This window comes from Somniosus microcephalus, chromosome 5 (genome assembly GCF_052327205.1).
Source record: "Somniosus microcephalus isolate GS21.2 chromosome 5, FLI_Smic_1.0, whole genome shotgun sequence".
Classification (NCBI taxonomy): Eukaryota; Metazoa; Chordata; class Chondrichthyes; order Squaliformes; family Somniosidae; genus Somniosus; species Somniosus microcephalus.
This window is the reverse complement of record NC_140991.1, coordinates 159,171,297-159,195,028: the sequence shown is the minus strand read 5'-3', so window position 1 is coordinate 159,195,028 and position 23,732 is coordinate 159,171,297.

Sequence of the window (23,732 nt, the reverse complement as noted above, 5' to 3'; positions counted from 1 at the left end):
CCTCCTCACAACTCACAATCCCACCTAGTTTCGTGTCATCTGCAAACTTGAAAATATTTACATTTGGTTCCCTCATCCAAATCATTGATATATAGTGTGAATAGCTGGGGCCCAAGCACTGATCCCTGCGGTACCCCACTAGTCACCACCTGCCACCCCGAAAAAGACCCATTTATTCCTACTCTCCGTTTCCTGTGTGTTAACCAATTTTTAATCCATGCCAGTATATTACCACCAATCCCATGTGCTTTAATTTTGCACACCAACCTCTTATGTGGAACTTTATCAAAGGCCTTCTGAAAATCCAAATACACCACATCCACTGGTTCTCCCTTATCTATTCTACCAGTTACATCCCCAAAAAACTACAGTAGGTTTGTCAAACCCGATTTCCCTTTCATAAATCCATGTTGACTTTGTCTAATCCCATTGAGATTGTCTAAGTGTCCTGTTATCACATCCTTTAGAATAGACTCTAGCATTTTCCCTACTACTGATGTTAGGCTAACTGGTCTGTAGTTCCCCGTTTTCTCTCTCCCTCCTTTTTTAAATAGTGGGGTTACATTTGCCGCCCTTCAATCTGCAGGAACTGTTCCATAATTTATAGAATTTTGTAAGCTGACAACCAATTCATCCACTATTTCTCCTGCAGCAGGTGAACGACAGATCCATGTGTTCCCCCGATAGATACAGTGCATTCGATGAGGGTGACAATCAGGCAGATGCATCACATTGCATAAGGATTGGGGTAACTGGCCATGGTGGATGGATAAATGGGGAGGTGAGGAAGTGCATAGAAAGTGAACCATGGGTGCTCTTCAAACTTAAGTGGGTGTGAGGAGTGATGTGATGGATTATGCTTGACAAGACAGAGTGGTGTGGGGGTGGGGTGGTGCACTAGAGGATGTAGGTGAATCTGCAACAGTACTCACCTTCCCTGATTTGGTTTGGTCAGCAAAGCGCTTCCTGCACTGGATCCTGCTGCTGACCTCCTCAGCTACTTCCAACCATGCCTTCTTCATGGCAGCATAAGGTTTCTTCTTCCCATTGCTAGGGAAGATTATCTCCTTCCTACTCCTTGCTGCCCCCAGCAGTACATCAAGCAAGGTGTCGATAAAGTAGGGCACAGCCTTTGAGTGACCTGAGTCCATCTTGTACAATTGCCGTCTCTATGCAAAAGCTCCTAACTCCTCCAAGTTCCATCTTTGAATTGGCCCTTTAAATAGTCGAGTTGAGATTGCATGATGCGGGTGCACGTCACGTCCACTGGCGTGCATTGGAGATGTGAAACCCAGAAAGAAATGTTAATTGTGAAGCCATGTTGAAATTGTACATTCCAATGTGCCAAAATTTCCAGGTTTCACACTCACTATCACCTATAGCCACCATCCCACCCCCCACCCTCCACTCCCCGCTCAGAACCGACCTCTGGGTTATTATCAGGCCCATCACTTTTGTAGCTGTTGCACAACAGAAAACAGCAACTCATTATGAAAGAGCTGAATTAACATTTTCTTGGGATGTTTTTATACATTAATGGCACCATATGAATGTAAGTTGTTCCTTTTAGTGCAACTTCATACTTTCATGTAACTAATAATTAATACAGAATAGCACAGGTTGGTAGTTAATTATACAGCGACACTAAGAACAACATAGCATGTTCACAGCAGAAAATGCTCAATTAGCAATTGTACTTTTTGTCAATGAGATATACAGATCATGTATAATTATTATTATTTAGATGCATAGAAATACTGAGCATTAATGTAATTATGATCCAATTGTGACCACAGTGGAAGTCGTTGTTTGATAATTACATAATAATATAAGCTCCTTGCAAAAAAGGCATTGCTGGGAATAGAGTTCACAACTCAGTTATTCATGTGTTTTTTTGTTTGATTTTAATTCTCTCAGTACAAAGAAAACTGAAACAAAGTTCAACAAGTTCAGTCATCACTATTAGCAACCGGAGATCATGGGCAGTCAATTCTATGTGGCCGGCTTTTTGGAGGCACCTGGGCAAAATTGAATGCTCACAAACAACAAAAACTCTTGAACCGTAAACATTTGGTGCAAAGAATTTATAAAACTTACCTCGAAAAAATTTATCGTTGGCCTCAGTGCCCTGGGCTGCAGACTGGAAAAATCCTCTAGGGTTCCTGCTTTGAATCATAAAAACCGGGGTTGACCTTTCACCCCATCCAGTCTACTACTGAAAGAAGCACTGGTTGAGGACAGGATTGGGAATGACTGTGATGCCCTTCATGGTGGGTTAGCCTACCAGACCTCACAGTCTAAGTTACACGTGGAAAATGACCATTTGGATGAGATGGACAGGAACCATACCTCAACATGAGTCAGCACTTTCAGAGGAGGGGAGGAGAGGGTGTGGGGTGAGAACTTTTGTACAAAAATAGTTCATGTATCAGCAGATACAGCTATCATGGACTTTTTTTAGAAAGTCAGTATGGTAGTGTTTGAGCCAAGCTTTTGATTAGACTGTGCTTTGGCTATTCCAGAAACAAAGCCTGCCTGAAAACCCTTCAATGTGACAACAATGCCGCTTTAAATATTTCTCATTCAAAAGGAATTCTGAAGCATAAGTACAAAACATAATAGAGAACAATGCTAGGAAATATGAGTTTTGTGTGTGTAATGTGAGACAGGAGTCCAGTGAAAACTAGCACGTAGCAGTCTTTGGTTGGCATCAATATTCTGTTTTAAAACTAAACCTACTGCATGCTGTTTAAAGTTAATGAAATCTAACGTGATGTTCAGGAAGGTGGAAGAAAGGTGATATTGCTACAGAAGAAAATCATAAGTGTCTGTCCATATAAACAATTTCAATCATAGATAAAGTCCTGTATTTAAGCAGAACGTTTTCAATAAGAAAACATTGTATCCATGCTGAAATTGGACATTCCAATATGCCAAAATTTCCAGGTTTCACTATCGCCTATAGCCACCATCCCACGCCCCCACTACCCACCCCCCCACCCCCCACCCTCCACCCCCCACCCTCAACACCCCACCCTCCACCCTCCACCCCCACCCTCCACCCCCAACCCCACCATCCATCCTCCACCCCACAACCCCCACCCTCCACCCTCCACCCCCAACCCCCACCCCCCACCCTCCACACCCCACCCTCTACACCCCACCCTCCACCCTCCACCCCCCACCCTCAACACCCCAACCCCACCCTCCACCCCCTACCCCCCACCCTCCACCCTCCACCCCCACCCTCCACCCTCCAACCCCACCCCCCACCCTCCACCCCCCAACCCCACCCTCCACCCACCACCCCCAACCCCCACCCTCCACCCTCCACCCCCAACCCCATACTCCACCCTCCACCCTCCACCCCCAACCCCCACCCCCACCCTCCACACCCCACCCTCTACACCCCACCCTCCACCCCCCACCCTCAACACCCCAACCCCACCCTCCACCCCCCACCCCCCACCCTCCGCCCTCCAACTGCACCCCCCAACCCCACCCTCCACCCTCCACCCTCCACCCCCCAACCCCCACCCTCCACCCTCCACCCCCCACCCTCCACCCTCCACCCACCACCCCCCAACCTCCACCCTCCACCCTCCACTCTCCACCCTCCACCCTCCACCCTCCACCCCCCACCCCCCACCCTCCACCCTCCACCCTCCACCCCCACCCCCACCCCCCACCCACCACCCTCCACCCTCCAACCCCACCCTCCACCCCTCCACCCCCCAACCCCCACCCTCCATGCATTGGGCTCTGAAGGAAACAAACTGATCTCCCCCGCAAAAAATGCACCTGCTACGTTTCCCAGTACTGCAGAACCAAGGGAATGATAGGACTGAATTAACAAATGCAAAATCATACAGGAATAGTAACGCTGAGAAGTGAGAAAGCTAGACAACTAGTGAGAAAAATGGGGATCCCTGAAAGCTCACCAAGGGTGCTATAGCCAGAGAACAAAAAAAGGAGTTAAAAAATAGAAATTATTTATACTATCACAGGACATGATTGTGCGGTAAACCAGGACTTACGAGGGACAATTTCCTTCCCTTCACCCCTCCCCCCAACTTCACCCTTGTCCAAGCGTAATTTAATATGGGCTGAATCAGTTTTCCAGGCTCAACTAATTAGCAATGTCTCGGTGAGCACTAGGCTGGACTATCACAGGAATTGGCACAGTCTCCAAATTGAGGGGAAGAGATTTGAGTGCCTTCCGCCCCACCCTATAGCCCTTTTTACTGCCTAGATGTAAAAAAAATTACATGAGCTCCCAGAAGGTTTCTGACTGTCTCTTTACAGATCTTTCAATCTGAAGGGAGGCCCTGGAACCTTCAAAACACAGTTTTCATTCATAGTCTTTAGGTTAGGCGTCTGCCAAGTGGGATCAAAAGAAAAGAAAAAACTTGCATTTATATAGCACCTTCCTTGATGTCCAAAGTGCTTTACAGCCAATTAAGTACTTTGTTGAAGTGAAGTCACTGTTGTAAAGTAGGAAACGTGGCAGCCAACTTGCACATAGCAAGGTCCTACAAAAAGCAATATGATCATGACCAGATAATCTGTTTTAGTGATGCTAGTTGAGGGATAGATATTAGTCAGGACAGCAGGGAGAACTCCCATGTTTTTCTCTGAATAGTGCCATGGGATTTTTTATATTCACGTGAGGGGGCAGTTTTCATCTCATCCAAAAGACGCTACTGGAGTATTAGCCTGTAATATGTGCTGCTCTCTGGAGTGGGCTTGATTCCACAACCTTTTAATACAGACACAAGAGTGCTACCACTGAGCTAAAGCTGTTCTCATCAATGATTGTACTTGTGACCTATTTCAGCAGCCTCCAGTATAGGTTGGTCATCAATTGTAGTATTTAGTCATGCAGTGGAAAGTAATTACTGTATACTACTTGTCATGGTCATTATTTACTGAATGATACAATCCCCACAATACCCACAACAAACCATTAGTTCAAGATTTATTTTCAGTATGTGATTTGAAATTATAAATTCAATCAGGGATTAATTTTTGAACAGAAGGGAGTTATGTTTATCTCATTAAAACATACATTCCATTTACCAGTCAATTAAGCATTTCTCTATTTTTGTTTGGCATAAAGGTTAGAGGTTATTTATATGGACTTGCACAGATTTATTAATGTACCTTTTAATGTAGACTCCAATCTCACTACAACACACTGCTTAGGGGCAAAGTATTTTTCATGTTTGAGTTTAATAAATTGGACCCAGCCGTGAATCTTCCATACGATAACAGAAAGCATATTATGAAAAGATGAAGCCAAACAAAGCTCACTAATCTTATAATGGAGATAGTGTTATCACTGACAGCCAGTGGGAATTCCCTATGCAGGTTTAATTTCTGCTCACAGTGAAAGGAAGCTTTCCTGATCTAAGAGAAATTGGAAGAGATATAGAGGTGAAAATCACCTATGTGGGCTCATGCGCCACATTGTGTGAATGATAGATGCCTTGTAGCCTCAAATCTGAAGATGTTTTCTTCTTTGCTAGCATTATAACCATGATCAGCTATAGGTAAGTCATAAGTAGGCCTTTTGGCCAAACCTTCAGACCTGAGACTACTGTGCATTACTCATGCAATGCGACCCCTGACTACGCATGGATGATTGCCATTTCCAGTTTTTGTGTCAATCACAATCTCTTTATTCTCTCTTTTACTGTGATTGGAAATTGAATTTACAAGATGAAATCTCACTGGCTGTCAGTGTTAACACAATCTTCGTTACAATATAGGTGAGTTTGGGCTTTACTGTTTCATAATATGCTTTTTTTAATGAGTGGAATGGTTTGTTCTATTTTTATATTCTAATTGTTTAACCCCATTATAAATGAGATTTTAAAAGATCGCTAATGATATAAAGCTACTGGTTACATAATGCAATAACTGGTAATAACTCGTTAGTAATTAAAATACGATTCATAAGCCCAGAAATGATTGTTGATGGTATCAACAGATGAATATTTGATGTGTTCATATGACATTCTTCTATTTGTTATGTTAATGGAAAATCAACCCTTATACTTTTATGGGACCTTACCTCAACTCTAAACCTGATTCTTTACTAAAATCCTACATCCAATTAATAAAAATTCCCAGGCTCCAAACAGCTTGGACAAAGTCACAGAATAATACCCGGGTGTCTCGTTCTTAATGCCAATGTATTGCCATCATTTCATTCACATAGGGAAAACAGATTTCAAAGTGAAAGCTTTCTGTTTACTGAGAGCCGATATTGCTGTGCAGGGGGCATTATTAGAAACCTTTTATCAATGGATAAGGACTCTGCTTGATTTCACATGGAAATTTAATTCTGGGATTTGTCAGCAAAATGCAACACAGTCACTAACATACAGTAACTCATTTTCTGTTTAGTCACAAATAAAAACCTATTCCTATCAAGTCTCATAGTTAAAAAGTCACTCAATGGTGGGATTTATTGTTGCTTGATAGTAAAAGTAGCAAGCATGTCACATTATAGTCTGATGATAAAAGGCTGTGCAGATGAAATAAATTAGTGTTTGGAGCTCGGTGCTGCCCTTTAAACACAAGCATCTCTCAGTAAGTAAACCAACTCAAAAGGTAATGGCACAGAAATTCAGGTATCCATGGGTGAGTACGCACGGGGTACTCACCCGTAAGCCCAATTGAAGTGCCGGTTTCCTGCATGCACTGCGCATGCGCGGGAAACCGGCACTTCCGTTCCCCTGAAAGAAGGGGTTCAGAGGTCGAACACGTGCGCAGGAGAGGCTGCGCGTGCGCATCGAACTTACGTTTTTTTGCAGGTTTTCCCGGGAGGGTAAGTCTCCAGAAATTACACATAAAAAAGCAGTCGCAAGGCCTGCTTTTTACAAGGTAAGTGGTGAATTAATTAAAATTAAAACATTTTTTCCACAGGTTTATTATTTTTAAATACTTTAAAGAAAGGTAAGTTTATTTTTAGCCCTGTTAGAAAATGAAATTATATTTTTCAAAAATTTAAATTATTGTTTAAAATAGTTATTTCATGTAATTTATAGTTTATTTAAAAAATTTGATTTTTTTAAAATTTATTTGAAGATTTAGTGATGTTTTGGGGCTTATAGTATTTATAAGTTTGAAAGCCCTTCCTGCCAAACTTATGAATGAAGCATTCCCTGCTCCGATTGGCTCCCCATGGCCCACGTGATCCCATCGAACTAACTGCGCCCCTGGGATACGCAAGCACTGCGCGCCGGCAGTTGGAGGAGGCCCAGGATCGGAATTCCACGGGGGCCCACAGCTCAACGGCCGGCGCACAAGGTAAGTGCAGGTTGGAGGCTTGCACCCGTGGGAAGCCCCTGACCTGAATTTCTGGGCCAATAAGTTCACTTAAAAAGTCTATGATGAACAAAATCCAGATTCCAAAGCTTAATACAGACCTGTATCCAAAAAAACATACAGACCTGTATTGCAGCTCTCAATGTTTTGCCTGCTGCTAGGTTTTTTTCCATTTCAATAAAATAACTATAGCTTCATACATGCTTTAGCATTGCTTTTTACATGCTACATACATAAAGTTTTCTGTAAAACATGCAATATCCTCTATGGAGATAAGCATGCATTTCCTTCAAGGTTAAGTTGCAGAAGAATTGATATATTTTGAAGTCCAATTGTTAAGATCAATCCCAATAATGCAAAACAGTACACGAGTCTCCCTGGACAAACAGGCACAATGCGATTCATCTTCCACTGCACTATTGCAGAAAAATTGTACTCACCACTAGATTGCCAGGTTTTGGAAACAGACCCACCACTAGAGAACCAAAGATGGAAAATCACTCACTCAGGCCACACATTAAGAAAAATGCATTTAATCAAAAAGTAGTAAGCTACTTTTGTTGGTGTGGCTCCAGCTACCATGTAAGGGTAGTGTGCTAGTAGTACAGCCAAAGATGCTGAGCAAAAGAACATTGTGGTGAGGGATTAAAAAAATGAAACTTCTGCTGTAACTCCAATTTTCCAAATTCAGGTTGCTGCAGATAAATCCTAAATTGCACTATTAGGCTTACTTGGATTGCAAAGTTGGTTCACCATTTTCCAATTGTCCTAACTGCTATTCAACAAAACATCTTAGACTTACACAGATTCTTTAACATAGTGAAAAGTCCTCACAAAAGAGAAGGGGGTGGCCTAATGGACAGTGAACAAGAACTGAGAGGGGAACAGGCAGACAACCAAATTGTGGTTTAAGAAATAAAAAGAGAAAATGCTGGAAACAGGTCAGGCAGCATCTGTGGAGAGGGAAACAGAGTTAACGGGGGTAATTTTAATCCCCAAAAACAGGTGGGTTGGGATCGGATGAGATGTAAAAACTTTTAAAATCTCAATCCCAACCCTAACCCGCCTACTTCTGGGTTTAACGGAGGCGGGACAGGAGTGCTGGCAGCCAACCCACTCCCAGGGTATGGGTTGCTCATTTAAATATTATAATAAGGCTGGGAGCCTCACATTTAACCTGCCTTACAGGTTTAACCCTGGCCAGCCAGGTTTCCCGGGCCTCGGGAAACACAGCAGCTCAAGGGAGACGAGGACTGCTTCGGGGAAAAGGTAAGCCCTCACAACACTGGTTTTGGGCCAGGAGGAGCAGGAGTGCTTCCTCCCAAACCACCAATCTTACCTGCTTCCCTGCCATCAGACACCACCCCACCACCACAACCATGGGACTGCCCTATCTAAAGATCCCCCCAGGATCAGGGATCAGACTCCCCCCCCCCCCCGCCCCACCCAGAATTGAAGATCGAATCCCCCTCACCCCCGGATCCATCATGCCCACCCACCGGGATCGAGGACCAGATCTCCTTCAAGATCCAGTTCCCCCTCCCCATACCCCCCACCCACCCACCCACCCACCCCATGCTCCCACTAGTGCAGCTGCAGGCTCTCTATCTGTGCCTGCCTCCTCTGGAGTGCTCCCTGCCCAACAGGGAGCCAAGCCTGTCAATCAGCCAGGCCTCTGGGTGGGAATCCTGTTTTTTTTTTAAATGCTCCCTGTGGAGTTAAAACTGCACAGCATGCGCGGAAACAAGGACTTCCAGGTTTCCCGACCAAACTCCTCCCCCACCATGCTTATGCAACCCGCACTAGTAAATATCGGGGCTAACGTTTCAGTTCAATGAGCTTTCATCAGAACTGGAAGAGGTTAGAGATTTAACAGATATTAAGCAATTACAGAGCTTGGGAAAAGGTGGGGGGAAAACAATGGGAAAGGTCTGTGACAGGGTGGAAAACAGGAATGATTAAATGAGAAAAGGCATGATGGTGCAAGGCAAAAGGGGGTGATAATGAGACAGGTAAAGAAACAAAAGATGGGTCCAGAGGAGGTGTAAATGGAGCTAGGTTTTGAGCAGGACTTTGAAGGTGGGGAGAGGTGTAGCAAGGGTAAGGGGTTTAGCAAAAGAATTCCCGAATGCAGGGCCTTGTTGGCTGAAGGTTCTTTCATTGATGGTGAGCAGAGACAAGGGGTGAGACACATAGGAGTTCAGGGTCTAGAGAGTCAATTGTGTAAAGTAGGACATAAGGCCAATTGTAAAATCCAGGCATGCATCTTTCAAGAAAATATAATGAAGGTGCACATGAACCAGAAATATATACTTCAACCTGATTCTGTGACTCTCCCTGGGCTTGAGTTAACATTAAACAACAGTTCAAGACTTTTTATAACATCTGAATGTGTGAATATCCTGAAGTTGACTAACATTTTAGTCAGCCAATTTTATATACATTTGTTTTTGTTTGAAACTGTTGTGTTTGTACCGCTATACACAACTACATAAAATAATAAAGCAGCAGAGACTGAGAGTAACTTCAAGTGATCTTTACTGGGTAACTGGAACTTCGGCACTGACTATACAAATCGATACGCGTCTGTTATGTACACTCGCAAGTAAGGATGTACATCCGCAAAACAAAGTAGTCCCTTCAATGTTGTATACATTACACTTCCTCCCCCTTTAGTTTAATAGTATATTAATGCAAAATTTCTATAATTAACATACAGAGCCTGTCTTTACAGTAACCTTTTGGTTTTCTTAAAAGTAACAAAATTCCAAATTCCAATATAAAATTTTATTTTGTCAACAGCCCTTTTACAAGTCAAGTCTCTGGGGAGGCCTCCTCTGCCTCTCTGGGTAACGTCTCTCCAGACTCTTTTGCTTTGGGGAATGAGACTGTACAGGTACAGCTGCATTAGGTGAGCTATCAGCACAGGTAGAGCTCTCAGCTGTGGATGAGGCTGGTGCTGACGCTGATGAATCAGGAGTGTCTGTTTCCATGTCAGGTGAGTCTGGGCGGGGTATAGGGGTGTTTTCCACCTGAACATCCAGAATTTGGTCCACATGACGTCTCAAAACGTTCTCTCCCACATCCACTGTATACATCAGTGGTCCCTCTCTTGTGGATATTGTACCTGGTTGCCACTTTTCCGTCCGGAAATCACGAGCAAGAACTGACTGTCCCACACTGAAGCTTCTTGTTGGCTTAGCATTCAAATGCTTGAACTGTTTGTTCTCTACATCATGACGTACATTCGGTTTAAGAAGGTCCATGCGAGATCTCAGGTTCCTGTTCAGAAACATCATCGCTGGAGTCTGATTAGTGGCTGCGTGTACTGCGTTCCGATAAGCAAAGAGGAAATTGTCTATCTTGTGTTGCAGTGGTAGATTCTCGCTGTACATTGTTTTGATGGCCTCCTTGAAAGTCTGTATGAATCTTTCTGCCAAGCCATTTGTAGCTGGATGGTACGGGGCAGATGTGTAGTGCTTGATTCCATTTTTCCTCATGAAACCTTGGAATTCGTCAGAGACAAATTGTTGTCCATTGTCTGTGCAGATTTGTTCTGGTAGGCCATTTCTAGTGAACATAGTCCTCAGAACTGAAATGGTCTTTTCAGATGTGGTTAATTTCATTTTAATGACCTCGGGCCATTTGGAATGTGCATCAACTGCAATCAAGAACATGGAGTCCATGAACGGTCCAGCAGAGTCGATGTGCTCACATTGCCATGGTGACGAGGGCCATTCCCATGGATGGAGAGGGGCTTGTGGTGGTGCGTTCTGGACCTTTTGACATCCTGAGCAGCTCTTTGTCAGGTCCTCGATCTGTTTGTCAGTTCCCGGCCACCACACGTAACCACGGGCAAGGCTTTTCATCTTTACTGTACCTAAGTGGCTTCATGCAGTTCATCTAGCACTCGGTTACGAAGCTTGGGAGGAATCACAACTCATGAGCTGCACATCAGTGTTCCCGACACACTGATAACTGCTCCCTCCTAGCTGAGAATACTGGAAACAATGAGTCACCATGCGCTGGCCATCTCTTCACAGTGATGTCATAAACTTTTGACAATGTAGGGTCATTGCGTGTTTCTCTTTCAATGAGGGAGTTTGTCACTGGTAGCTGCTCAACTATTGTTGTGTGAAATACCACTGCTGAGTCAACTGTTGTAGTTCTCTCTGAGATCGGCAGTGGTAAACGTGACAAACCATTGGTGTTGCCATGTTGCTTGGCCCCCTTGTATTCAATGTCATACAGGTGAGCCCCTAGGAAGAGTGACCATCGCTGCAGCCGTTGTGCCGTCATCACTGGAACGCACTTCCTTGGGTTGAAGATTGAAATGAGAGGCTGGTGGTCAGTTAACAGTGTAAACCGTTGACCATACAAGTAGTGGTTGAATTTCTTGACCCCACACAAGGCTGAGGGCCTCTCGGTCAATCTGTGCATAATTGCGTTCAGCTGTAGTCAATGATCTTGAGGCAAAGGCTATTGGTCTTTCTGAGCCGTCTGGGAACTTATGTGACAACACGGCACCAATGCCATGGGGTGAAGCATCACATGCCAGTCGAATAGGTAAGGATGGGTCAAAGTGAGCTAGCTCCTCTTCTGAAGTAATGAGTCTTTTACTCTCTTGAAAAGCTTGTTCACAGCTGTCACTCCACTTCCATAGTGACCCTGTCTGTAGCAGTGCATTTAGTGGATGTAAGACTGTGGATAGGTTGGGCAAGAACTTGTGATAGTAGTTCACCAGTCCAAGATATGATCTCAACTGAGACACATTTTCAGGCGTTGGTGCATTAATCACAGCTTCAATCTTGTCTGGAGACTTGTGTAAACCGTCCTTGTCAATAACATGTCCACAGTATGAAATTTCCTTTTTGAAAAACTCATACTTGTTTCGGTTCACTCGGAGCCCATACTCCCATAACCTGATGAGCACCTGTTCAAGGTTGGAAAGGTGGTCATCTTCATTCTTGCCAGTAATGATGAAGTCATCAAGATAACACTGAGTACCTGGGATCCCCTGCAGGACTTGGTCCATTGCCCTTTGCCAGATTGCAGGAGCTGATGCTATTCCGAATACCAGCTGATTGTACTGGTAAAGGCCTTTGTGCGTATTTATTGTCAGGTATTTCTTTGATGCATCATCAATTTCCATTTCGAGATAGGCCTGGGCCAAGTCAATCTTTGTGAAGCATTCCCTTTTTGACAGGGAAGCAAAGATGTCCTCAATGCGAGTCAATGGGTACTGTACTGTGTGGAGGACTGGGTTAACAGTCACATTAAAGTCTCCATGGATGCGCACTTTTCTTGGCTTTCCTGGTTTTGTGCTAGAGGTTTTCTTCATCACTGGAACTATAGGGGTGGCCCATTCACTCCAATCCACCTTGGATAGGACCCCTAATTGCTCCAAGTTCTCCAGCTCTGCTTCTACTGAAGGGCGAATTGCATAAGGCACTGGTGGAACTTTGGATTTGCGTTCTCCTCAATCTTAATTTTTGCTTTCATGCCCTTAAGTGTTCCTATTCCCTTCTTGAACACTTCCTGAGAGTCAGAGAGTATTTGTGACAGTCTCTCAGGAGTGGCGTTGCTGTCCTCCTTTGCTGACACAAACAGTGCTTGGATGGTGTGCCAATCCAACTGTATTTTCCTGAGCCATTCGCGTCCCAGCAATGGCGGTCCTCCATTTTCCACTACATAGAGGTTCAATTGCGGTATTTCTTTTTCTTTGTATGTCACTGTCACTTTTATTATACCTTTGGGGCACACTCTTTGTCCTGTGTATGTCTTTAACAGTACTTTAGTTGGCCTTAGCGGTATGTGTGAAAACAGTCGTTTGTAGTCATGTACAGAGATCACTGTTAAAGCTGAGCCTGTGTCCAACTCCACTTTCAGCCTAACTCCTGCCACTTCTGGAGTAACCCATATTATTCTGTGATCCTCTGTCTCTTTCACACTGTGTAGTTTTAGACAAGCCAGATCCTCTTCCTCTGAGTCTGTGTCACTTTTTTCTTTATCTGAACTGTCTCCAGTCACGTGGTGTACCTTCTTGTGTCTATCTTTGAAAGGTTTCTTGTTTTCAGTCACTTGATGTACCTTTTTGTTACTCTGTATTGTATCAGTTTTCGGCTTCTTATTTGCTTTGCAAACACTTTCAATGTGCCCTTGTCAGCCACATTGTCTGCAGTCTTTGTCTTTAAACCAACAGTCATTGTGGTCATGTGACATTTTGCCACAGCGATAGCACTTCTTTTCTTGTTTCAGTGACATTTTATTAGTTGAATATTCCAGGGATTTTTGTTGAATTTCTAAAGTGCCACGTGCTGCTGCTTCCATTGATTTTGCGATACTCAGAGCCTTCTGCAATGTGAGGTCTTTTTCAGACAGGAGCTTCTTTTGTGTGCTTTCACTTTGCATGCCACACACAAATCTGTCCCTCAATGCGTCTGATAAGCCCACTCCAAATTGGCAATGTTCTGATAATTTGCGCAACTTTGCCAAATATTCAGAAATGCTTTCATTTTTGCTCTGGTTCCGTTTATGCAATTTAAATCTTTCAGCTATGAGCAGTGGTTTGGGGCTTAAATGGTCTTGGATTGTGTCCACTATTTGTTTGAATGTTTTGTTTGCTGGCTTTTCAGGGGTTAATAAACTATGTAGCAGCCCATATGTCTTTGTGCCCATAACACTCAGCAAAACAGTGGCTTTCTTTTCTACCTCCACTCCGTTAGCCTCACAGTACAACTCCACTCTTTCAATGTAAGTTGCCCAGCCTTCAATGCAGCTATCAAATGCTGCAATCGTGCTAATCATCGCCATTTTTTTTCCAAACCCATTTTTCTTTCTTTACTAGTTAGCTAGCGTCATGCAAGTCCTGTGCACTTTTCACTTGACGTACGTATCCCCTGCCTAGCTTAGCAAGCGTGCTCTGTTTTCTCTACCTTCTCGCTCCTTTCTTCCAAATTTTGGTGTCCTCTGGATGCGATGCCAGAATAGGAAGACGTAGGTTCATAATTCTCATCGCCAATTTGTTGTGTTTGTACCGCTATACACAACTACATAAAATAATAAGGTAGCAGAGACTGAGAGTAACTTCAAGTGATCTTTACTGGGTAACTGGAACTTCGGCACTGACTATACAAATCGATACGCGTCTGTTATATACACTCGCAACTAAGGATGTACATCCGCAAAACAAAGTAGTCCCTTCAATGTTGTCTACATTACAGAAACAATAATGTGCATGGTAAAAAATGCTGAAGTGCACCATTTGGCAGCATTATTCAACTAACCTCTTGGCTTCAATCTGACAGGCCATGGTATGCATAATGGAGAAAAAAATGGTCACATTGTAAATAAAGGTTGCGGTTAAGGTTGGGGTGTGCTGTTGGAGGAAAATGGCAGGGTATGTAGAGTCATTTTTTTGTATCGTCTTTGGCCCCCCACCACAAATTCTGTGCACCGAAAATCTAGAGAGGGATCTTAAAGGGGCATAAGAATCCACTGAAGGCTTTGGCAGAGACCAGGGGCTGGCTTGAAATTTGGTACCTCAGCGCCTCCCTGTTAGCACCTGGCACTCTAGTGCCACGCACACCATGATGTCAATGAATGTGCAACACCCTGTTAGCTCCCCGGATGTGAAATTCAGTTGCTTCCCCTGACTTACCGCCTGGCGCTGAGAATGACAGAAGTAGCAGGCGTTGATCTCTGGGATTGCCGCTCCCGGGGCACTATTTAATGGGATCACTTACCGGTTCACTGGGAGGTCAGATTCATTGCTGGCTTGTCAGTTGTGTTTTGGCTGCGTTCACATTTCTCCATTTTTGCTTTGTTGCTGCTCTAACAATTTCTTCACTTGTATTGCTCTGAACATTTCTATGTCCTCTTTTCTCTCATTTATGGGGGCTGTACTGGCACTCCACCTTGCCCCCTGGCAACTACATGGAGGCAGCGGATGCAGAGACAGAGATTGCCAAATGTGGCCAGAGGTAGGAGGAGGGCCGACAGACCTCGCAGCAGGAGGCTTTACCCTCCCAGGATTTTCCGGGAGCAATTCTCCTACATTCATCTCTCAGAGGACCAGTGCCTTAGAAGGCTCCACTTCAGCAAGGAGGTGGTCATGGAGCTCTGCCAACTCCTGCAGCCAGACCTCCAGCATCAGCTCAAGACCAGGACATCTCTCTCAGTGGCAGTGAAGGTCACAGTCGCTCTCAATTTCTACGCCAGTGGCTCCTTCCAGGCTTCAACAGGGGATATTGCAAAGATTTTGCAGTTCGCTGTCCATTGTTGCATCCGGAAGGTAACAGATGCTCTCTACAGAAGGAGAAGGGAGTACATCTCATTCCCAATCACCAGAGAGAAGCAGGATGAATGCTCATGTGGCTTTGCAAGGATAGCGGGCTTCCCCATGGTTAAGGGCACCATTGACTGCACCCATGTGGCATTGCGGGCACCTCATCACAATGCAGAGGTCTTCCGTAACTGCAAAGGCTACCACTCTCTGAACGTTCAGCTGGTGTGCGACCACAGACAGCTCATCCTATTCTGGCAGCAGCCACGATGCATTCATCCTGTGATAGACCAGTGTCCCAGCACTGTTCCACCCACCACATGGAGCTCGCGGCTGGCTGCTCGGAGACAAGGGTTATCCACTCGCCACCTGGCTGATGACACCCCTCCGCAACCCCAACTCTACTGCTCAGCACGCATACAATGAGAGCCATAGCGCCATCAGGAACCTGCTCGAACAGACTACCGGGGTGCTAAAGAAACGGTTCCGCTGCCTTGACCACTCTGGAGGAGCCCTGCAGTACTCCACTGATCGAGTCTCTCTTTTCATCGTTGTGTGCTGCATGCTGCACAACCTGGCCATTCAGAGGGCCCAGCCATTGCCACCAGGTATTGGAGGTCCATCACAGGAGGAGGGAGAGGAGGAGGCAGAGGAGGAGGACGAAGAGGAGGAGGAGCAGCAGCAACGAAAGAGGGAGGCACTCAATATTGCTTCTGGAAGGGCCGTGCATGAGCACCTCATTAGACAGCGCTTCCAACAAATGAGATAGCACACGGCATTTGCACAGCACAACCACATCATTACATCGCAGCCCCTATCACTGGGCAAAGGTCAAATGAGAAACATCACAAAATGTGCAACGTCAAATTAACAATTTATTATCGAACACAACTCTCTCTTATGAAACACAACTATTCATAAACAAACACAACCATTTATCAACAAACACAACTCTTTCTTATCAAACTGAACTATTTGTTACCAAACACAAATATTTATTTACAAATATAACTATTTGTTCACAAACACAATATATTTACAAACACATCAATTTATTAACACACACTACTCCCATTTGCTACTAAAGTATCCTTTACTGCCCCTTCTTCAATGATTTCCCTCCCCTTTGGGTTCCCTCCTCCCAGCCCTACTGCTCCTCCATAATGTGGCCCCAGTGGCTGAAGCAAGGTTGGTGGAAGGTTGCTGAGTCTGGGAGCCAGAGATTGCAGATGGCCTTGCAGGAGGCCCTCGATTAGCTCTGGGCCTAGAAGGTCCGGCTGCAGACTGCACCAACTCTGCATGGACGGCAGCAGTCTGGGATGGCTGGGTTACAGGCGACAAGTGCAATGGCGGAGTGGCAGTAGTGGGAGCAGGAATGCTGTCATCCTGAGAGAGGACAGCACCTTCCTGCTCAACCGACACACTGCCACTCTCCTGGGGCAGAACCTGAGCATCTGGAGCAATCTGCTCGAGCACAGATTGCTGGCTTGCTGCAACACCGTGAGATCCCCGGTGGACTGTGTGCGACCCAGCGATGATGGCAGCAGTCAACGCTTGCGTGAGTCATAGAGTTATACAACACAGAAAGAGGCCCTTCGGCCCATCGTGTCCGCGCTGGCCATCAAGCCCTGTCTATTCTAATCCAATTTTCCAGCATTGGCCCGTAGCCTTGTATGCTATGAAGTATCAAGTGCTCATCTGAATGCTCCTTGAATGTTGTGAGGGTTCCTGCCTCTGCCACACTTTCAGGCAGTGAGTTCCAGATTCCAACCACCCTCCGGGTGAAAAAGTTTTTCCTCAAATTCCCTCTAAACCTCCTGCCCCTTATCTTGAAACTATGCCCCCTGGTTATTGACCCCTCTACTAAGGGGAAAAGTTCCTTTCTATCTACCCTATCTATGCCCCTCATAATTTTGTACACCTCAATCAGGTCCCCCCTCAGCCTTCTCTGCTCTAAGGAAAACAACCCCAGCCTGTCCAGTCTCTCTTCATAGCTGAAGCGCTCCAGCCCAGGTAACATCCTAGTGAATCTCCTCTGCACCCTCTCCAATGCAATCACATCCTTCCTATAATGTGGCGACCAGAGCTACACACAGTCTGAGATTGGATGTCAGCAACCAGTGACTCCATTACGGCACTAAGCCGTTGGGTTGCTTCGGCCTGTGCTGCAATAGCTGCTGTCACCTCACCCATGACACACGGCATGAGGTCTGGGTCCCCACAGTCTCTCTGCGAGTCGACCATCCTTTGCAAACTGCCATGGATGGGCTTGATGGTGTGAGCAGAGCTGAGTGCAATGTTAGAGGTGGACTCCTCCACGCTCCTAGCCAGTGCATCCATGCTCTCGGGCACCCTTGCCATTGCACCCATGAGCTCGGTGTGCATGCCCATCGCCCGTCTGGTCAACGCCTCCACATCGGCATCCTCATCGGAGTCCTGTGCAGCAGAACTCGCGCACGAACTCGCCCTCCGGGCAGATGGCCCCTGAGCTTTCCTTTCCCCATGGCGTTGCTGCAGCCTGCTGGGTCCTGGAGCTTCACCCACATCAAACCCATCTACTAGGCACCCCTCCAGCGAGCGCGTTGCTCCATTATCAGACCTAGCGCCTTCGGGAGACACAGGCAGTGAGGCTCTGGCTTGTTCTTCCTCCTCCTCTCCCGCATCACTGCCACTGGGAGGCTGAGGGACAAGCTGGTCAGCTGGTGGCTGATTATCTGAAAGCATAAAGGCACAAGAGTGGGGTTAAGGTCAGGGGAGGGGGCAAGAAGGGAGCAAGGAATGGAGACAGTATACTTAGATGGAAAGTGGGAAAGGCTTGTGGTGTGAGGGGGAAGTGGTATGAGAGAAGAGGGAGAGGTGATGAACATACCGTTGTTGTCCCCAAGGGGGTCGACATCTCCGACGGCCACCGCGCCCATGACCTAGGCCCCAGTGTTGTGGTCCACTCACTCCTCCAGGTCTGTAAGGGGGTGTAACCAGTTTTTGCAGTGGCCAGTTTCCTATGGCCCCTGCCGCAATCGCCAATTATTGTAAGTGGTATCGCCCCGCTCGTAGCGAGCATGCAAAACCCCCTTACTACAAGTTCTGGACGATAGGGATTACTGAGGACAGATTTGAACACAGACAGCATTTTCGGGCTCACCCGTACAGTGTTTGTTAAGGTTAACAAAAACCACTCCACTCGCATACAGTACAAGCAGTGTGAACACAACATTACTGTTTAAAACAGTACAACCCTGACTTGTCCAACAAGCCCCTGCCATGCTGACTTACCACAGCCTAAAAGCACCCTCCCATGAACTAAACTATCACAGGAACCATCCAACGCTAAACCATCTCTGGTTTGGTAGGAACATACAGGCACCCCCTCACACAGCTAAGTGGTCTTGTGGGTGTGTCGGCTTGGCAATGCTCACCTAGATTGCCCTTTTGATCTTGCTTGCAGCTTTCTCCCATACGTCTCGGCTACCTGGTTCCGTACCGGCCTTGCGGCATGCGAGTCCCAGCCTCAGTCGAAGTCCGTCTCAGTTGGAAGAGCAAGGCTCTGCTCCCCTTGATGTTCCGTTGTGTGAAGGGCAGGAGAGAGAGAGAGAGAGCTACCCAAACTGCTCTCTAATAAACCCCTCCAATACACAGACCGCTGTCTGTGGTTTTAATGGACACATGGCCTAGGGGAATGGTTTTCGATCTCTTGAATGGTTTGAATGGTTCTTGATCTCTTTTCGATCTTCCTGCCGATTAACTTAACGAGTTCATCTTGACCAGAACAATGAGTCATCAGCCTTGTTAATCAAGACTTGGGAGTGGGCGTCTCGGGCCATTGTTCCCAAGTACAGTTTGTTTCCATATGAATGAGTCATCTCCTGCTCCCCCACCCCCAAACAGCCTGTCCAGTTTTTAATAAGGGTTAAAATCTAAAAATCCATGAAGTCTGTGCCGACTGCTACAGGGGTGCAGGTCCGTCTCACCTCCTCCCATTCGTTCCTGCTCCCTTCTATTGCGAGCAAGGTAGGCCTCCAAGAAAAAGGTCAGCGTGTGAGTGAGTGTACAACTATTTGTTTTTCAGACGTGCTTAGCATAGTTGAATAGCTGTTAATGTGTGCAAGGTGTGAGATGTTGATGTGACTGTTAGTAGGTGGGCATAGTTGGTGGGTGAGTGTTGGGGATGTGATGGTTTATACAGTGTGTGCACAGAGTGAGGTTGAGATGGTGGCATGTAAAGGTTTTTGAAGCATGTATTCACCCTGACTACCCGAGTGAGGTCGTTGAATTTCTTCCGGCACTAGGTGAGAATTCTGTGGACCACGCGTCTGGCCGAGACATGCTAAAAGTAAGTTAGAAACAATAAAATGGATTGGTATGGCAAATCATTTTAAGAGTACAATAGCAACAGTATGAATTTTAGATATACCAAAACAAATTACTCCCTAAGCATTTCCATTACTTAGCAGCTTCCCCTCAAATTAGCTTTCTCCTCATTAAATATTGCTGTGACTTGAATAATCTTTTCAAGTCAACACTCCCTTCAAATTAGCACATCCCTCAACTGAGTTTCCTTCCTATTAAGGGGCAAAATTTGCACTGCTTCATTATACCAACAAAGTATGACACCCTTGCAAATCTTTTTTTTTTATTCGCTTATGGGATGTGGGCGTCACTGGCAAGGCCAGCATTTATTGCCCATCTGTAATTGTCTTTGAGAAGGTGGTGGTGAGCCGCCTTCTTGAACCACTGCAGGCCGTGTGGTGAAGGTACTCCCACAGTGCTGTTAGGTAGGGAGTTCCAGGATTTTGACCCAGCGACGATGAAGGATCGGCGCTATACTTCTATGGCAGGATGGTGTGTGACTTGGAGAGGAACTTGGAGGTGGCGGTGTTTCCATGCGCCTGCTGCCCTTGTCCTTCTAGGTGGAAGAGGTCCTGGGTTTGGGAGCTGCTGCCGAAGAAGCCTTGGCGAGTTGCTGCAGTGCATCTTGTAGATGGTACACACTGCAGCCACGGTACACCATTGGTGGAGGGAGTGAATGTTTAAGGTGGTGGATGGGGTGCCAATCAAACGGGCTGCTTTGTCCTGGATGGTGTCGAGCTTCTTGAGTATTGTTGGAGCTGCACTTATCCAGGCAAGTGGAGAGTATTCCATCACACTCCTTACTTGTGCCTTGTAGATGGTGGAAAGGCTTTGGGGAGTCAGGAGGTGAGACACTCGCAGCAGAATACCCAGCCTCTGACCTGCTCTTGTTGCCACAGATTCTGCGATGCTAATGCTGTTGAATGTCAAGGGGAGGTGGTTAGACTCTTGCTTGTTGGAGATGTCATTGCCTGGCACATCTGTGGTGCGAATGTTACCTGCCACTTATCATCCCAAGCCTGAATGTCGGCCAGGTCTTGTTGCATGCGGGCATAGATTGCTCCATTATCTGAGGAGTTGTGAATGGCGCTGAACACTGTGCTGTCATCAGTGAACAGCCCTATTTTTGACCTTATGTTGGAGGGAAGGTCATTGATGAAGCAGCTGAAGATGGTTGGGCCTAGCACATTGCCCTGAGGAACTCCTGCAGCGATGTCCTGGGGCTGTGATGATTGACCTTCAAGCACCAAAACCATCTTCCTCTGTGCTAGGTATGACTCTAGCCAGTGGAGCATTTTCCCACTGATTCCCATTGAGTTCAGTTTTACTAGGGCTCCTTGATGCCACACTTGGTCAAATGCTGCCTTGATGTCAAGGGCATTCACTCTCACCTCACCTCTGGAATTCTGCTCCTTTGTCCATGTTTGGACCAAGGCTGTAATGAGGTCGGGAGCTGAGTGGTCTTGGCGGAACCCAAACTAGGCATCAGTGAGCAGGTTATTGGTGAGTAACTGCTGCTTGATAGCATTGTTGTGAAGGGGTAATTACAGTCCTAGCAATTTTGTGCTATCCCAGATCAGGCGTATTCCCCAGACGTTCACCCTCAACTTAAGTTAGAGATAGCCAAATTCCATAAGACGCTTAAATATGTCTAAAGGTTCAGGCTATCTCTCCCTAAAGGAAAAGAATGACTGAAGATATTACTGTCCTCCAGATAGTACTTTTAATTAGTTGAACTAGACTGTAACCTTCCAAATATTATGAGGGTCCTGAATACCCCCCAGAATTCTGCAACTCCTTACAAAAGAGTGTACAGAATTTGGGTTTGCGAGTTTATACAGAAATACTCTTTGAGACAATTCTAAAAATATAGGGCTAGATTTTCAGTATAGGCAGTTTTGGGGCGCTAGCTTTAGCGCCCGCCCGAAGTTAGCGCCCGCCCCAAAGTAGCGCCCCGTTGCCGGGAATTCAGTGGCTTCGCCCTAAGAGGTTGGTGGAGCGCTAAAAGAGGCGTTCCACTACTCTCTTTAGGCGCTAAGCCGGCGGTCCAGAGGGATAGCGCCCAGGCGGGGCGCAGCACGGGTGCGGTCATTTTTGCACTGACAGCAGACCCCGTGGTGCCGACCAGCTCTTAAAGGGGGAAGGGACGAATTGGTCTGCTGCCACGCCCTGCACACTGCAGCCTTGCAAAGAGGCCTCAACACTACTGCTCAGCCCCAGGGAGTCATGGCAACGCCAGAGAAGGCCCGTCAGCGTGCCCTGCGCTTCTCAGAGGGTGATCTGGACATAATGGTCACAGCTCTGGAGGTGAGGCGCAAGATCTTGTTTCCAGAGAGTGGGAGGAATCCAACCCACCACGACTACACCAAAGCCTGGAAGCAGATCGCCCAGAGGGTGACGTTCACCGGCGAGGCCCCCAGGACCCACACACAATGCCGTAAGAAATACAACGATCTGACCAGGATTGTGAGGGTGAGTAGCCTTTCCAGTCTCCTCCTCATTCTTGCATGTACACCTGACATGATGGGCAAAGGGACCTGAAAGTCCTTTTGGCCAGCCCTCAGCCAGCAGCATTGGGACAGTCATGAGCATCAAATGGCCATTCGGCACTCTACACTTTGGCCAAGCTATTCCACCATGGGAGGCAGTGGACAGTACATCAGGGCTTCACTCTGTCCAAGCTATTCCACCATGGGAGGCAGTGCACACTACATCAGGGCTTCACTGCGCACTTACAGCCCGTCCTTTCTCTTGCAGGCTAAAGTAGCGTTTAATCACCAGGCCCGTGCCAGGGGTGGCCGCGCCAAGCTGCAGAAGCTCACTCGGCTGGAGGAGCGCGTGTGTGTGCTCATGGGAGCCCGTGTGATTGTCCCCACAGCGTGCGGTGTATCCGACCCTCCACTGCCCGGCAATGGTAAGGACCTCGCCTTTTGGCCCTCTCGCGTCGCACTAGCCCATCCGAGCTACCTCCTTTGCCACTGTCCCACCAATGCGCTGAATCCCACCAGTCCTAACTCCCTCGCTGACGCCGTCTCCTCACTCTGAAGCTACTCTTGTGCATTCCTGCTTTCAGCTGGTGACGACCAGGACCCTGAGGCTGCCAGTGACAGCACCTCCAACCAGGAGGAGGAGGAGGAGCAAGCCGGACCTTCGGGGGAACAGTCACGTCCCGCAGGAGAGGAGGAAATGCTTGACACCTCCTCACTGGACGAGTGCCTGGAGGAACTGTCGCAGGGCAATGCAGCTTCTGGGACCAGTGGCGTCCAGCCACCCAGCAGCCGTGCGCGTGGCCCGCGGCCTTCCCCCCAAAGGGGGGAAGGATCAGAGGGGAGTGCTGCTGCTCGGCACACTCGCCGTCACCAACGCGGCAAGGGTCCCCTAGTTCGGCCCCCTCCTCCCCAGCGGGAGAGTCGCGACTCCAGTCCGGACACCTTCACTTCGGAGGAGGTGCGGAAGCTCGATCAGATGGCCGACGACTCGGACCGGCGCCACACGGAGCTCATGAGCGTGGTGGGGCGCATGCCTGAGGCCATCGAGTCGCTGGCGACCAGTGTGCGCGAGTTCGGGGCAGCAACTGCCGCGACTGGCCGCATGCTAACTGATGCCGTCAAGACCCTGGCGGATGTGATGCGCGCGCACACCAGGACCACAGGGCCACTCACTGCTGCCACACGCGCTGTCTCAGGCAGGCATCGCCAGGGCAGGCGCCGCGCTGGACCATCCCAGCAAGCCGGCCGTCGGCTGATTGCTGCGGATCCTGCAGTGC